Genomic DNA, 15,741 nt, shown 5'->3' with positions numbered 1-15,741 from the left:
TTTCGCCTATAGGAGAAGTTTTTTTAATTGATTTAGTCCACTACAAGTTAGCTCTTGGCTTAAATCTCGCCTGGTAAGTGATTATGCAACCTGACATGGTAGCGGGCTAACCTTCCTAATATTTTTTTTTTTTAACCTTTTTTTATCCTTTCCCCGGGGAGATAATTGTCTCCGGCCCTTGCTAACCGGGCTGGGCTGAGTTACCACGCCTTTCCCCCTCCCACCCCCCACTGTATCCACACCGCAAGCAAGTACGTGATGTGGCGCGTGCGTATACGCGCTAATTAATGTAATGGCTCATTTATTAGCACGCGTACTCGAGGTCGCGAATGACCTCGCATAGCTACGGCACCATACAAGGTTGTCTCGAAAAGGAGGGCTACATTTTTTTTTATTTTTTTTTTTTAAATTGAATAATTAAAATATCAAAAAAAGTTACATTAAATATTAATATGCAATATAAAAAAAAAGTTACAAATTAAAATGTCTGCGTCCAGGCAGGCATCCCTACGTGGAGTTTAATATACAACTTGTAAATTGGAGTTTCGTATCGATTTATTAGTGCTTTCAGAATGCCGTTACTGCTTACCCACGTTCTTTTCATCAAGGATGCTATTGGGAGTAGTAAAACGAAAAGGCTCCCACCCATGTTGAGTCAGTTTTTGAGTTAGTTACTAGCGAATGTGGCGCATTCGGTTGCAATAGATTTTGACAGCCGCGAAAGCCGCAGTGGCGCAGTTCCACCATTCCGCAATGGGCCATCGTGGTGGGCTACGACCTTGACCCCTTCTCATTTTCGGAGGAGACCCGTGTTCTGTAGTGGGACGTAATGGGTTGATATGATGATGATGATGCGGCGCAGTTTGCAGTGACCGCTTCCTTTGCTCGAGGCTGTGGGTTCGATTCCAACGACTAAATGTCTGTGTGATGAACATTTATGTTTTTCAGTGTCTGGGTATCAAAGTCAAAGTCAAAAATATCTTTTTTCAAGTAGGCCCATAGGTGGCACTTTCGATGCGTACATAAGAATTACACGGTAGTGAGATGATGGCGATATCCACATTCGTAAACTTAAAACTAAAGCTACGAGGGCTCCAAACGCGTCCTGGTCTAAGAAGAAGCCCACAACAAACTTAGCAGAGTGCTTTTTTTTTTTTTTTTTTTTTGTTATCATTATTTCACAATGTCATTTAAAATTATTGGTTAGAGGAATAATTCACACCCATGCTTTTTATATCGATTACGTAGTCCTTTGTACTATAATAGGAACTTTCTATAAGCTTACGTTTAATACAAAATTTGAACTTTTTAAGAGACATCTCCAAGATGACAATTGGTATTTTATTGTAGAATTGTATGCAATTTCCTTTAAACGAATTATGAATTTTATGTAACCTAGTATATTGCACTGTAAGTTTATTCTTAATTCTAATGTTTAAATTATTGCGGTCACATTTTTTCTTAAATTTAGAAATGTTTTTATGAACGTACATTAAATTTTCGAATATGTACTGACTATGCACTGTCATTATTTTAAAACCTTTAAATAAGCATCATCATTTATTATTTATTTATTAAGAATACTTTATTGCACAAACTTAGAAACAATACAAGAAACACACAAGAAAACAAAAAAAAAAAAAGTAAAATAAAAAATAATAATAATAATAAAAAAAAAAGTTAAATACAGTTGTGTGCAAAGGCTGCCTTATTGCAAAAGCAATCTCTTACTGACAACCCTTGGTGAAAGTAATAATAGAAAACAAGAGGGACAGTGCAAACAATGAAACATATACGTCATCATCATATCCACGTCACCTTTACGTCCCACTACAAGGCACGGGTCGAATATTATATAGTTCTCTCAGGCATGCTGGTTACCTCACGATGTTTTCCTTCACCGTTGAAGCAAGTGATATTTTAAAATTACTTAAAACGCACGTAACTTTGAAAAGTTTGAGGTGCGTGCTGGGATACGAACTCGGCCCCTACTATCACTGCTTTTATCAAGTCTTAGTGTTTAAAATCAATGAAATCACCGCAATGAGCCCGCAGACTTTGACAGTTGAAAGTGTACACTGTCTGTCGGTTATTGTGACGGTGTGCGCGCGCATCGTAAATTTTTATTTAACCTCAACTTTTTTCCTAACACGCCAAAATAAGTACACACACGTTTTTATCACATCTCCCTTATTGTGGGAATAGTAGAATAGTATAAACTATATTAAATAAATAAATAAATAAATACTACGATAATACACATATCCAGTGGCGTGCACTCCATACATGCACAAAAGCACTGCATACCCTGAAATTTTTGTATGACTCATAAATGCGAAGGATTTTTCCATTTTATGGCACCTTCCTTCTTTATGCATACCCTGGCCAAATCCCAGTGCACGCCACTGCACACATCGCCATCTAGCCCCAAAGTAAGCGTAGCTTGTGTTATGGGTACTAATATAACTGATGAACACTTCAATGAATAATACAAGATGATAGAATAGAAAAACTTTATTGCAACACAACACAATAGGAAAAACACAACAAAAACAGTAATAGTACATAGTGCTGTGGTGCATAAGAGCCTTATCACTAAAAGTGATCTTTTAAAGGCAACCTGAGCGATAAAAAATTGTGGATGGTGCATAAAGTATGTTACAAAAAATAAAATAAACTTACACGAACATACAAAAATAATATACATATATACTTAAACATACATATAAACACCTAGACACTGAAAAACAGTCATGTTTATCACACAAATATTTTCAGCTATGGGAGTCGAGCCCACGCGCCACACTGCGCCAATCGGCCGTCAAATATTGAAAGGCGGGGTTTTTTTTAATTCTTAATTTATGAAATAAGGGCCACATCGCTCACGACGCCGGTGAGTTCATCCGATAATCGGGTCACTGAGTGTATTGTGTATCAAGGCCCGCGCAAACGTTACAGGGTCGGCGCGCGCTTGTGTTATTGTACACATAACAACCGTCACTTCCGCTCGCCCGGAAGCACTCGTTATGTAACGTGATGTAACGGAACGGTGCGACTGGCGACTAATTGCCGGGCCCAAATTTTTTACGACCTCCCTGGGCGCAGCGGAGAGCGCTGTGATTTTAAGTTTGAGGACCCGGGCTCGGTTCCCGGCGAATGCAATTTTTGAATGAACTGAACTTTCTCTGGTCCGGTCTGGTGGGTGGCTTCGGCCGTGGCTACCTACCGTCCTAACAACAAAGAGGTGCTGCTAAGTGATTCAGCGTTTCGTTACGATGTACAAACCGTGTCTTTTAACCGAAATGAGCGCAGAATCTGAAACAGCGAGCCCTGAAAATTTCCTCAAAGCACTTTTCTAATAGACTGTTCTTGTTTTGGTTGCAGGCTGTGCATGATTCCGACAAGGAGTTTGCAGTGAAAAAGTCACCAGTTACCGAGTAAGTGAGTTTTAATACAAACTTTTTTTTTCCTTTATATAATAATAACAATAAAACTCTTTATTACACTAAATGCACGAGTGTTACGAAGAAAAACAAATGTTGGAACTGTGTAGGTATTTTTTAAAACAAGTTTTCATTCTATTTGAAAGAACTTAAAATTAATTATTAGAAAATTATCTTACTTTCTGTAATGGCATTTGAAAATTTAAAACTCTTTATTTATACACCACTACACAGTTAGGAAAATAAGAAAAAGAAAAACTGGAGTAGAATACAAAGGCGGCCTAATCGCTTTAAAGCGATCTCTGCCAGGCAACCTTAGGCTTAGGACAACAAGAGCGAGAACAAATAGGTGGTGTAACATTATTGTAAACCTACATTCAAATAACTACATACGAATAAATATATATGACATAAATATAAAAATAATATACTTATACGATAAGCTATAAATACTACAGAAGAAAATATATGTCTTTATATCTTTATATATATATTTCTTGTGTGCGGGTGTATGTCACTGAACTCCTCCTAGACGGCTGGACCGATTTGAATGAATTTTTTTTTGGTATACGTTTGGTTGGCACCCTGGATGGTTTAGATCCACAAATCAGTTACCTATATATAACTATCTGACCCCAGCGCTATCTGTCAGGTTTTACGTTTTTAAGAATATCTAGCGATTTTGTCTGTCGTATGTTCGTACGGAGAGCATTCCACATTTTTGGTGGCTAGAAGTGATTTTGTAAAGAGACACGCTTTACTTTGTTTACTTTCTCATTTCTATAATAGTGTTTGTTTGAACTAGTCAACTGGTGGTAGACAACTAACAGGTGAAATCTCAGTCTTAAAACAATATGTTAATGAAGACAAACATAATAATGATGTGTATTCACGAAAGGGCCCCCTTTAGAGCGCGCTGCATAACAAAGGCACGCGAAAGTGCAATTAAAAACTCGTCTAACACGTCCGCCCCAATTGAAAGCTGAGCGTGGAATGAGCAGTCTGTTCTCTTTTCAAATTTTAAAAAATTCCTCTGTTTAAGAACGTATCCTCATAGTTGAATTAGAAGTACCAAAAGAGCAAAACAGAGCCCTATTCATATTAGTACGTCTGTCTGTACGTTAAGGTCGTGCACGGAATAAATTCGAACTTAATACTTTTTTAAATTGATGCATGAAATAAAATTGATGCCTTTGATGATCGTCATCAACCCATCACTGACCCACTAGGTCTCCTCTCGGGTCTCCTCTCGGATTGAGAAGTGTTAAAGCCGCAGCCCACCACGCCACACAAGTCCGGATTGTTGAAAATCACATGCCTTAGTTATTACGAATGTAAGATACCCCATATTCATAGTACATTATAAACCCAAACATCCATGATATTGTCGACGACTATTAATAGCATGTATATACTTACTCATTTATTGTATGTCAAAAAGTATTTAAATTTTCCAGTTGTGGGAATCGAACCCACGGCCTTGGACTCGGAAAGCAGGGTCGCTGCAAACTGCGCCAATCGGCCGTCTTCAATCTTCCATTGACACTTCTGTGTATACTCTTATTACCTCTGTATTCGGCACGCGTAGCGTTCGCGCCGTGTCTCCTCACCACTCGGCGCTCGCTCGGTCTGTCGTAGTGGAACACGGCCGTCGCTTCCCGTTGCCAATTGGCCGCGTCCCGGAACCCGCCGGTTCCGCCAGGTGCTCCGCGCTGTGAGAAACGCTACGTCGCGTCGACTGATAACAACTGTGCAAAGAGTTAAGAACGTACAAAACCCTCATCCAGCCATTATTGCATGCAGTGCATTGTGTTCAGAGACACCGCGTAATGTTGCTAGCCGACAAACTTTTCCCCATTTTATGGTAAACGTTTAGAACATTAGTAGTGTAATAATTACTGTCAACATTTTTAGTAATCGGGGGGCGTTTTGTGATGCAGTCTTAAATTGTAGCGGGCTATTAGGGAGTCTAGTATATTAAAACCATTTTCTTAATCGGTTTCTACACGACATCGTATCGGAATTCAGAACGCTAAATCGCTTGTCTTTGTCGGTAGAAGGTAACTAGCCACGACCGAAGACGGGCCAGACGAGAAAAATAGCGGAAATTATAAAATCGTCCCTGCCGGGAATCGAACCTGGGACCCCATACTTAAAAACCCAGCCCTCACCGCTGCGCCGGGGTGGTCGTCAAAAAGTAGTAGGGTAGTTTGATATAAAAATTTATATATATATTATACGACAATGCACACATCGCCATCTAGCCCCAAAGTAAGCGTAGCTTGTGTTATGGGTACTAAGATGACCGATGAATATTTTTATGAATAATATGCATAAATACATATAAATAATAATATACAGAACACCCAGACACTGAAAAACATTAATGTTTTTTTTACACAAACATTTTCCAGTTGTGGGAATCGAACCCACGGCCTTGGACTCAGAAAGCAGGGAAAGCTCATTAAATAATAACCAGCTGACCCGTGCAACTTCGTTGCACCCAATCGGTTATTACCGGAGAACACAAACAAAATGTCATTTTCTAAAAATGAATCTAGATCGATTTATCGCCCCCCTGTATACTAAATTTCATGAAAATCTATGGTGCCGATTCCGAGATTCCAGTTATATATATACAAGAATTGCTCGTTTAAAGATATAAGATAAGATATCCTCATATATCATAATATTAAACCTCGATGTATATAACAAGTGAATTATGTTCATATTGAAGTTCGACTTCGCTGGCGCGGTCGTCGACCTCTTATCTGAGTCACCCGCATCGGCCCTTTGGAAAGGTGGCACGTGGGCGTCTTGCCCACCAGCCACCACCGTCGGACAGTTTTAGCGCCATCGCTTATGAAGTTATGACATCCTAGTATAGTGCCTATGCTGTCACCACCTTGGCAGGCACTAGCTGCGCCCCGCGGATGCACCCACGTTATCATAACATATAGGATTATTCTTGACATACATTTTTATTTACCAATTTTTTAAATTTAAAATGCATATAAAAAATTTCGGAACCGACATGATTTGAACCTTTGTCTCTATGGCAATCGCGGCCTGAGCGCTTTCCAATTAAGCTACGGCTCTCCTACCGTTTATTTAACAGTACATTATTAGTACATAAATTAAATAAGACATAAAAATTTAGAATGTGTGGCTTAACGCTCTACGTCTGCAGTGACGACTCCATATTTTATAAAGTAGGATATGTTTGCTTTTATATTTCATGGTCCTCCCACAATAAGAAGGGGTTAATGCCGTAGTCAAGCTGGCCCAGTGCGGATTGGTGGACTCCACACACCTTTGAGAACATTATGTAGATCTCTCAGGCATGCAGATTTCCTCACCGCTGGAGCATTAATATTTTAATTAACGGAAAAAGGAATTATAAATACATATTACCCAAAATATTTGAAGATCTCCCACCCGCTTTGCAATGTTTAAATGAAAAAAATATATATATTTTTAAGGAAATGTAAAAGACATTTTTTAGCTAACAGTGCAAAAAAATGCCACTGTTCGATCGAGATTGTCTAAATGATTTACAGTAAGATGAATTTCATAAGGATATATAGGTACTTGCGAGTCCGCCATCCGCCATGGGCTATCGCCGATGTTTGCTTTAATCCAAAAATAACCTCCTAATTAACAAATACCTCTTGGTTAAGAAGAAATAGAACCGCGAGTGTTCGTATCGCCCACCGCTAATCGCGATCATTAGCTACCACAGGCGGCCATTCACAGCCGTCGATACACAGGCGCCATTCATGCGGTGGCACGCGGCCAAAATTGACCCCGCTAATGCAATTAGCACGCCGGAAAGCGAACCCGCGCTCTGACTCACCGAGAACTCGCCACATCATCTTTGAACTACGAAGCAGGCTTCGAAAATATCCGATATCCTCAAATCCTACTCATCCCTATCCGTATGCCTACTAATATTATAAATGTCAATGTATGTTTGTTCGAGAAAAAATTATTCATCTCAAAAATCTTTCAGAAATTAATCTTATAAATAATAAAATAAATATACTTTTTAATATAAAATAATCTTCCTCAAATAAATTATAAATTTTCTTTATGTTATATTAGATTTTTTTTTAATTTTTTTTATATTAATTAATTTTTTTATGGCTATTTATTTTATTATGAATGAAATAGTTATATTTTTGGAATGAGAAATTATTTCATTTAATTCTACGCTTTCACGCAAAAACTACTTAACCGGCTAAACGGATTTGGATGAAATTTGGCATGCATGTAGCCTTTGACATGAAAAAGGATATAGGCTACCTTTTATCCCGATTCCTTAAGTAGTTCTCGAGGGAAACTGAAAATGTTTAATGAGCTAAGCCGCGGGCAGACAGATACGAAATTTGCATATCGATTTTAAAATTCAAAATTAATTTATTTCAAGTAGGCCCAGTTTATAAGCACTTTTCGAAACGTCAAGTCCGTCTGTCCGTCCGTTTGTAGTGACTCTACAAACAGTAACAGAACTATATCCAAAAAATGATTAAAGAAGAGTATATATGCGTATTTGTGTCAAATATGGGGCAGTGTGTGTGTAATGTTTTTTTTTATTGATTTAATGTATGGAACAGGTTAGCCCGCTACCATCTTACCTATTTATATCTTTATAACTGGTAATAGTATATAAAAGTTCGCGGTAGCGTACCGGTACTATGTCACATAGAAACCAGGGAAATTTGTTTTCTACGCGACATCGAACCGGAAAATATTTATCGTTAGGGTGGTAACTAGCCTCGGCCGAAACCTCCCACCAGACCAGACGAGAGAAAATATAAAAATCCAATGTGCCCCTGCCGGGGATCGACCCGGGGACCGCCCAGTTAAAACCACAGCGCCCACCACTGCGCCAGGAAGGTCGTCAAAAGTTATTTTATGTAACAACTGCAGCGTTTATTACATTCGTCGGGAAATGGCGTGCTGACTCCCATGAGCCTAGTGCCTATACTCGCGTTTATAATAAATAGCCTACAACTCTCCCATAATAATAACCAAGTAATAAATTTTCGCCATAAAGACGGCTCAAGCCGTCGCCCGACTTTGGCAATGACTCCGCGACCGTCCCATGGGCGTTGACGGACGTCGACCTTCCGTCGGTACTCGTATTTTATGTAAATCTAAGCTAGCACTATGATTACGCCCGACTGTGGGAGGAACCCGTTTGGGGGGGGTCAAAAAACTATTAAACAACACGTATTTATTTGGATAAATTGCCCCTACACGTATTTATTAAGATTGTATGTATTTAATACACAACGTGTAACAGAATTACGAAATAATGGTTAAAATATCAAAAGAAGCATATTTATTTATCTATACAAACGAATTCAAAACATTCCAAGTGTTTTCTTATAGATAAATAGATAGATAGATGGATCTTTATTTGCTTAATACACACGTTTACATAGATGCCATTTAAATATCAATTACGTAGTCACAGTGTATTGCCATCAGCTGGCGTGCAAATATACAAACCATTGATTGCAATAACCACGTAGAATCAATTTAAAAACATGAATCAATTTTAATACAGTACAATAATACAATAGCAGTATTAATAATGGGAGTAAAAAAATTAAAAAATCAGAAACATTAATTGAAAATTCGTGTCAAATTTGTTCGTTCAATGTCAAAATAAAATATATATGTCACAGTTGTCATATTGGAAAAATTCATATACGGAGTAGAAATTTTTTATTGAAAGTGTTTTGATATTGGATGGAAGTTTATTATAGATTTTTATAACAATTTTTGCTAAATAGTGCGGTTTTATGAAAACTATATTGAAGATAAAAGACCAACACGCGCATAGTATCTACGCTACGCGACGCGTACCTAATGAAGTGACAGGAGTCACATGATTTTAATTTTCTATGTGATGTGTTTCCGTAAAAACTATGGCAGTGGTTTACACAAAAACTGTTAGCGTTTCGGTTTCACAGATAAGTGTCAAAATAAAATGTAATAAGTAAATGCTCGTTGTGTAATTATTTCGTTAGCTCACCAACCGGTATTCGAGCAGCGTGATGGGTAAATGCTCTAAACCGCCTCTCCTATGACAGAAGAGGCCTGTGCCAGCAGTGGGAATATTCGAAGTTAAGCCATTTTAAGTGTGTGTAACATAAGCTTCATGCCGGCCGATTGGCGCAGTGGGCAGCGACCCTGCTTTCCGAATCCAAGGCTGTGGGTTCTATTCTCGCAACTGGAAAATGTTTGTATGATGAACATGAATATTCTAAGTATTTTACTATATTATTCATATACATTTTCACCAGTCATCTTAGTTCCCATAACACAAGCTACACTTACTTTGGGGCTAGATGGCGATGTGTGTATTGTCGTCATATATTTATTCACTATTTTCCAAAGTTAAGCCATTAAAAATTCAAAATTCATTTATTTCAAGTAGGCCTACTATATGAGCACTTTTGAAACGTCAAGTATGTCTGTTTGTTGCGACTCTACTACCGGTTCGGAAAGCAGATTCTACCGAGAAGAGCCGGCAAGAAACTCAGTAGTTGCTCTTTTAGTTCTTATGAGAAGTTTGTTTGCACCGTTCAGTCATAATATGAGCTTAATAAAGACGCTGTTATTATGAATGCACAGAATGACACTCCAATTAAATTTATTTGTATGGATTCCCCATACGCGATGCAGGCGGTTTATGGATGGCGTCTGCCTCCGACAATGCGACTCCGCGGAGTCGATGGGGGTAGGGCGTCGGAGGCCGTTGACCCGCATCGATTTTCCGCCGCCCTGTTGTTGCTACCTGTCGATTTTCCCGGAACCAAGCGCGGGCTTCTCGGTTTTCCTCATCATGTAGAATAGAATAGAATTTTTTTATTCATCATCATCATATCAACCGATAGACGTCCACTGCTGGACATAGGTTTGACGGCCGATTGGCGCAGCGGGCAGCGACCCTGCTTTCTGAGTCCAAGGCCGTGGGTTCTATTCCCACTACTGGAAAATGTTGAGCATGAATGTTTTCAGTGTCTGGGTGTTTATATGTATATTATAAGTATTTTTGTATATTATACAAAAAAAATATTCATCAGTCATCTTAGTACCCACAACACAAGCTACGCTTACTTTGTGGCTAGATGGCAATGTGTGTATTGTCGTAGTATATTTATTTATTTATTTTATAGGTCTTTTGAAGGGAGTTCCAAATTCCACGGTTTTGTGCCGCTTAGGTCCAGCGGCTCCCTGCGACGCGCTTGATTGTCTGTGCGCCTCTTCAGTGCGGTGCTGCCATGCCAGCACCTTGCGATCCCAACGTCCATCCTTTGTGCCCCGCCCATTGCCACTTTAAAGTCAAAGACAAAAATATCTTTATTCAAGTAGGCCCATAGGTGGCATTTTTGATGCGTGCCTAACAATTACACGGTAGTGAGATGATGGCGATAACCACATTCGTAAACTTAAAACTAAAGCTACGAGGGTACGCGTCCTGGTCTAAGAAGAAGCCGAAGGTCTAAGAAGAAGGAGAATCATCAGAATCATTAGATAAATACAATATTTTAAGCGATTCTATGTCAATGTCATCATGTCTGTAATTGTGTATAGAACAGCTGATGCGACTTATCAAACGTGGTAAGCGAGGAAGTCGGGAGTGAACCGCTAGTCAAATACAACTCGCTGTAAATATAACAAAATTTAAAAAGATAATGGACTGTAGCAATATTAATATTAGAAGCAAAACTAAACTCGTTGTGCATTTTACTAGGCTACACAAAATTGCAAATTCATTCAAGGGCAATTGTATATTATTTTATAACAAATTACCAAATGACATCTTTGAGATGTCTCTCAATAAGTTCAAAGTTTATATAAAACGTAAGCTTACAGAAAAATCCTATTATAATATTAAGGAATACATGTATGATAAAAAAAAATCGGTTGTCTGTAAATTCGGTTTACTGACGATAGTTAAACGTGACAACGTCATAAGACAATACTGATGGAATGGTTGCATTTTACAAAAGAAAATTTAAATTTTATTTGTTTGATAGATATTTTTATGGATATAGAAAGTAGGTAGATGGAAATCACAATTAAATTGATCAAGTTAGATTTATTTGTACGCATAAACTGTACTTGTTGCTATAAACAATTGACACCACAATCACTTTTCACTGCACTTCATACTTGACGAAAACATGTAAATGTATTATTGTATAGCAGCTCCACGCGGACGCATCGCTCACTCAAGTAAGAGAGAGACAGATGTCGAACGCTGCCGAAAGCGGAAGCCGATTGTGCCTCTTTGTCGCTCGTTCCGCGCTCTCGCTTGCACTTCAAGTCTCAAATGGAACGCCTCAGAGCGAGGTAACGCCGCATGAGTCATGTTTTTTCGTGCGTGCAGCCGGCTCTATCGAATTATAAGACGTTGTCACGTTAAAAGCTTGGGTGTGAATTGCTCTAGCTTCATAGCTTAATATAAATAAACTGTGAGATGGTGATAACAAAAAAAAATACCCGGCTTAGTTTGTTGTGGGCTCTCTTCTTAAACCAGGGCGCGTTTGGAACCCTCGTAGCTTTAGGTTTAAGTTGGCGAACGAAGTCATCACCATCCCCTTACAATTATGTAAACATATATGTATGTACGCTTCTTAAGTGCCTGTGTTAGGCCTACATGAATAAAGAAATTTTGAATTTGATATATCGTTCTTTAAAAACGCTTTTCGTGACTTAACATCCATACCACCAATTACACGCCCTAACTGCGCATGAAAAAAACTAATTAAGGGTGAAACTGTTGTGTTCTCGGTAACTCACCCCAAACTGGATGAGGCACGCACATTTCCCGGGAAGCCAAATTTTTGCGTGCGTCAACTATCAACGTCGATCTATTAAACAATTTGGCGCCCAACGTGGGGCTACTTAATGCAACCATTTCATATCTACCCGCATTCGATCTGTTTTTCGGCGTTTCATTTACACTAATATATATATATTGGTTAGTAATTAATTTTTTTATAGCATATATTGGATAGAAGCAGGCGTTACTTTGCGAAGTTCCATAATATATTATGAAAATTTAGCTTAATTTGCTATACTACGCGAACAGCAGGAGAATCTGTATGGTGTAATTTATAATTTCTTCAATTCTTATACAATGTACCCTCTACGCACGTTTCGCTACGAAACCGGAGCATCCTTGGTGTGAAGTATAAGGATTGAAGAAATTATAAATTACACCATACAGATTCTCCTGCTGTTCGCGGACTATAGCAAATTAAGCTAAATTTTCATAATATATTAATCCCTACTATCCATACTTCCCTACTTCCCTACTCCCCTACTCCCTACTAATATTATAAATGTCAATGTAAGTTTGTTTGTTACGCTTTCACGCATAAACTACTTAACCGATTCGGAAAAATTTAAAATTTAAAATGACATTGTGAGATGGTGATAACAAAAAAAAAAAACACCCGGCTAAGTTTGTTGTGGGCTTCTTCTTAGACCAGGACGCGTTTGGAACCCTCGTAGCTTTAGTTTTAAGTTTACGAATGTGGTTATCGCCATCATCTCACTACCGTGTGGTTCTTATGTACGCATCAAAAGTGCCACCTGTGGGCCTACTTGAATAAAGATATTTTTGACTTTGACTTTGACTTTGACTTTGAAGATTCTAATGATTTCACGCAGCAACGGAGGAATGTATTTGCTTACATATAATTTAAGTGCTTTATGTTTTTGCACGTGCTTTTCAAATACCGGTACGCGTACTCGTAATAATTATAATATCATAGTTTTATCGCACACTTAGAAATAATTATGACACACAAAATTAATCAAATTGAACTTTATCGCTACGGAAATAAGATCTTTAGTTCGAAAAACAAACCGACAAATCCATGAATGGGAAATACGACTCTATCTACTTGGAGATAGGAGCGAGATTTCACAATATCCACGCTCTTAATTACTCGGTATAAACAAGTTGAATACGTGAATTTGCATCGGTTTTCCTTCTAAAGGACCGTTCTGACGGTAGATGGGGAAAAAAATCGGCCAAGTGCGAGTCGGACTCGCGCGCGAAGGGTTCCGTAGAATTATCTAAGAAAAATTGCAATAAAATTATGCCCGTTTTAAGCGAGTATCTTTAAAATATTTGTTATATTTAATTTTCGTCTTATTCTTTAACCTTTTCGACCAAATTGGTGTAGGTCTTCTAAAGGCAACATCTTCCACTTCCGTGCTACATTGAGCTGTGTGGATGCGATTCGAACCGGCTACCTTCTTCACGTCGTCTTTCGGCGACGGTTGACGGCGCTTTTCTCCCCATGGCTTCCATTCGAGGAGACGTTTGCACCAAGAGTTCTCCTCCCGAGCTATATGTCCGGCCCGCGTCGGTCATTTAATTTGAATCCTTTATTATTATATGTACGGGAGATACATACGCTCTATGGTGATACGCTCGACCGTAACAATAGGAAGATCTTCCTCCGAGCAGGTGGTCCGAACATTCATCTTTGGAAGTTGTATATAGCGTCAATTCTTGTGAACACTTGCTAGCGCGATGCAGGATTTTGTGGCGCAATCTAGTTTGCTAATGTGGAGACTGCTATATTATATAAGCAATTTTTATCATTCTGGTCTAGTTTCCGCACTACTTTAGCTTATATATTCACTGTGGCGTAGGCACAGAATTATGGAGACACAGAATCCGCATTCAGCCATTATCGCATGCAGTGCATTGTGCCCAAAAACAGAGCAGAAATAACAAACACGTCTCACTTTACAACCGTGGAATGTTGGTAGCTGACAAACTTTTACAATTCTCCTGATTTCATCGTAAACGTTTAGAACATTAGAGGTAAAATAATTACTGTCAACTGCTAAACGAATGTAGTGACCAACCGCCTGTCCGAGGAAAACTACTAAAGTGGTTGGTTTCTGATGCTTCAATATTAGTCGTGTACACGGATTTTTTTGTTATCACCTAGTAGGCTTATAGGGTCCCGTTGGTTGGGTGCGGAACCCTGGAAACATGGGAATGTAGCCGCGGGTCCTCGGTGTCCTTCAGACGGGAAGTAATTTCGAATGCGACAGCCACGGGGTTCTCTATGGGGAGCTTTGTGCGAAGAGTCGTCAACTTGTTGGGACGAAATGTAGTTGAAATAATCTGTGTCGTACGGTACACCTGAAGTATACAAAGATTTATATAATTTTATAAATTTAAAATGCATATAAAGATATTCGGAACCGACAGGATTGTGTGTCCCTGAGAGAAGAAGGTACAAGATAAAATTATTTGTGTTTTAAAAAATGAAACCCCACAAAAGGTTCAACAGATGATTTAAAACAAAAATCCTGTAAGCATGCGCGTATTTCTGGAAATACCAGGCCGATTTAAAAGTAGGGATCTTTGTCGCATTGGATACCCCGATTCTTGAGGGACCTTTTAGGGTTTTTAACACCATGCTACGCTAATACTTCAGGCGGGCGAGTTGACGCGGTAGGTTTGGTTGCATTGTGTAAAAAAGTTGTATTTGTCACAAGGTGTACGCGTACAAAGTCACGGCGAACCGCTAGTATATTGTTCCTTTTGAATGCAACAATGACAGCGTGGCGTAGCTGTTCTTTTGTGAAGCCTCTCACAGCCTGCGGGTGGGATCTTAACGAGAAGACGTATGTCTGCACCGCTAGTTACAAAACTTCACTCTACAATGAAGGAAATGAAAATTCAGCTTATTTTGCTATACTCTGCGAAAAGCATGAGAATGGCTGCTGTAATTTATAATTATAAATAAATATTAATTTATATAATTTATTAAATAAATAATGTCTTTGTCTTTACAAAAAGATCTTCCGCACGTTTCGCTCCGACACCGGAGCATCCTCAGGTGATGTTGACTTGACAGAGGCTGAGTAGGGGAGAAGCGGCATGAAAGAGCCAGGTTTCGAAAAAGCCACTTACATTATTTTAGTTATTTTAAAGGAAACATTTTTATCTTTATATTGGTTACTTATTTATTTATTTGTCTTTAGTTATAAATATTGTTTTATTTATATTTGTTTAAGTAATGAAATATTTATTTTGTGGGTATATGTAAATATGCACCACCTAAATATTTTCTGTATTTTTTATCTTCGCCATTGGTTGCCTGGAAGAAATCGCTATGAAGCTATATGGCCGCCAAATTGTATACGTTGTTTTGTTGTACTTTTCTGTTTTTTATGTGCTTTTTGTGGTTTGCAGTATATTCATTCATTCATTATTTTAGTCGTTAATTAATATGGT

General features: G+C 38.5%; 1 protein-coding gene across 8 annotated transcripts in view; it reads left to right on the top strand.

Moving 5' to 3' along the window:
• LOC120635408 (protein hu-li tai shao) overlaps positions 1-15,741 on the top strand; it is a 113,042-nt gene that overhangs the window by 32,610 nt on the left and 64,691 nt on the right. For 7 of the 8 annotated variants that reach the window (XM_039906424.1, XM_039906421.1, XM_039906423.1 and 4 more), the window contains exon 2: positions 3,385-3,437. The gene's annotated coding sequence lies outside the window, so the exon portion shown is untranslated. Of the gene's footprint in view, positions 1-3,384; positions 3,442-15,741 lie in introns of all 8 variants that reach the window. The other variant, XM_039906420.1, reaches the window with a different exon arrangement.

The sequence above is a fragment of the Pararge aegeria genome, chromosome 26, assembly GCF_905163445.1.
Source record: "Pararge aegeria chromosome 26, ilParAegt1.1, whole genome shotgun sequence".
Lineage (NCBI taxonomy): Eukaryota > Metazoa > Arthropoda > Insecta > Lepidoptera > Nymphalidae > Pararge > Pararge aegeria.
This window is presented reverse-complemented; position numbering and strand designations above follow the sequence as displayed.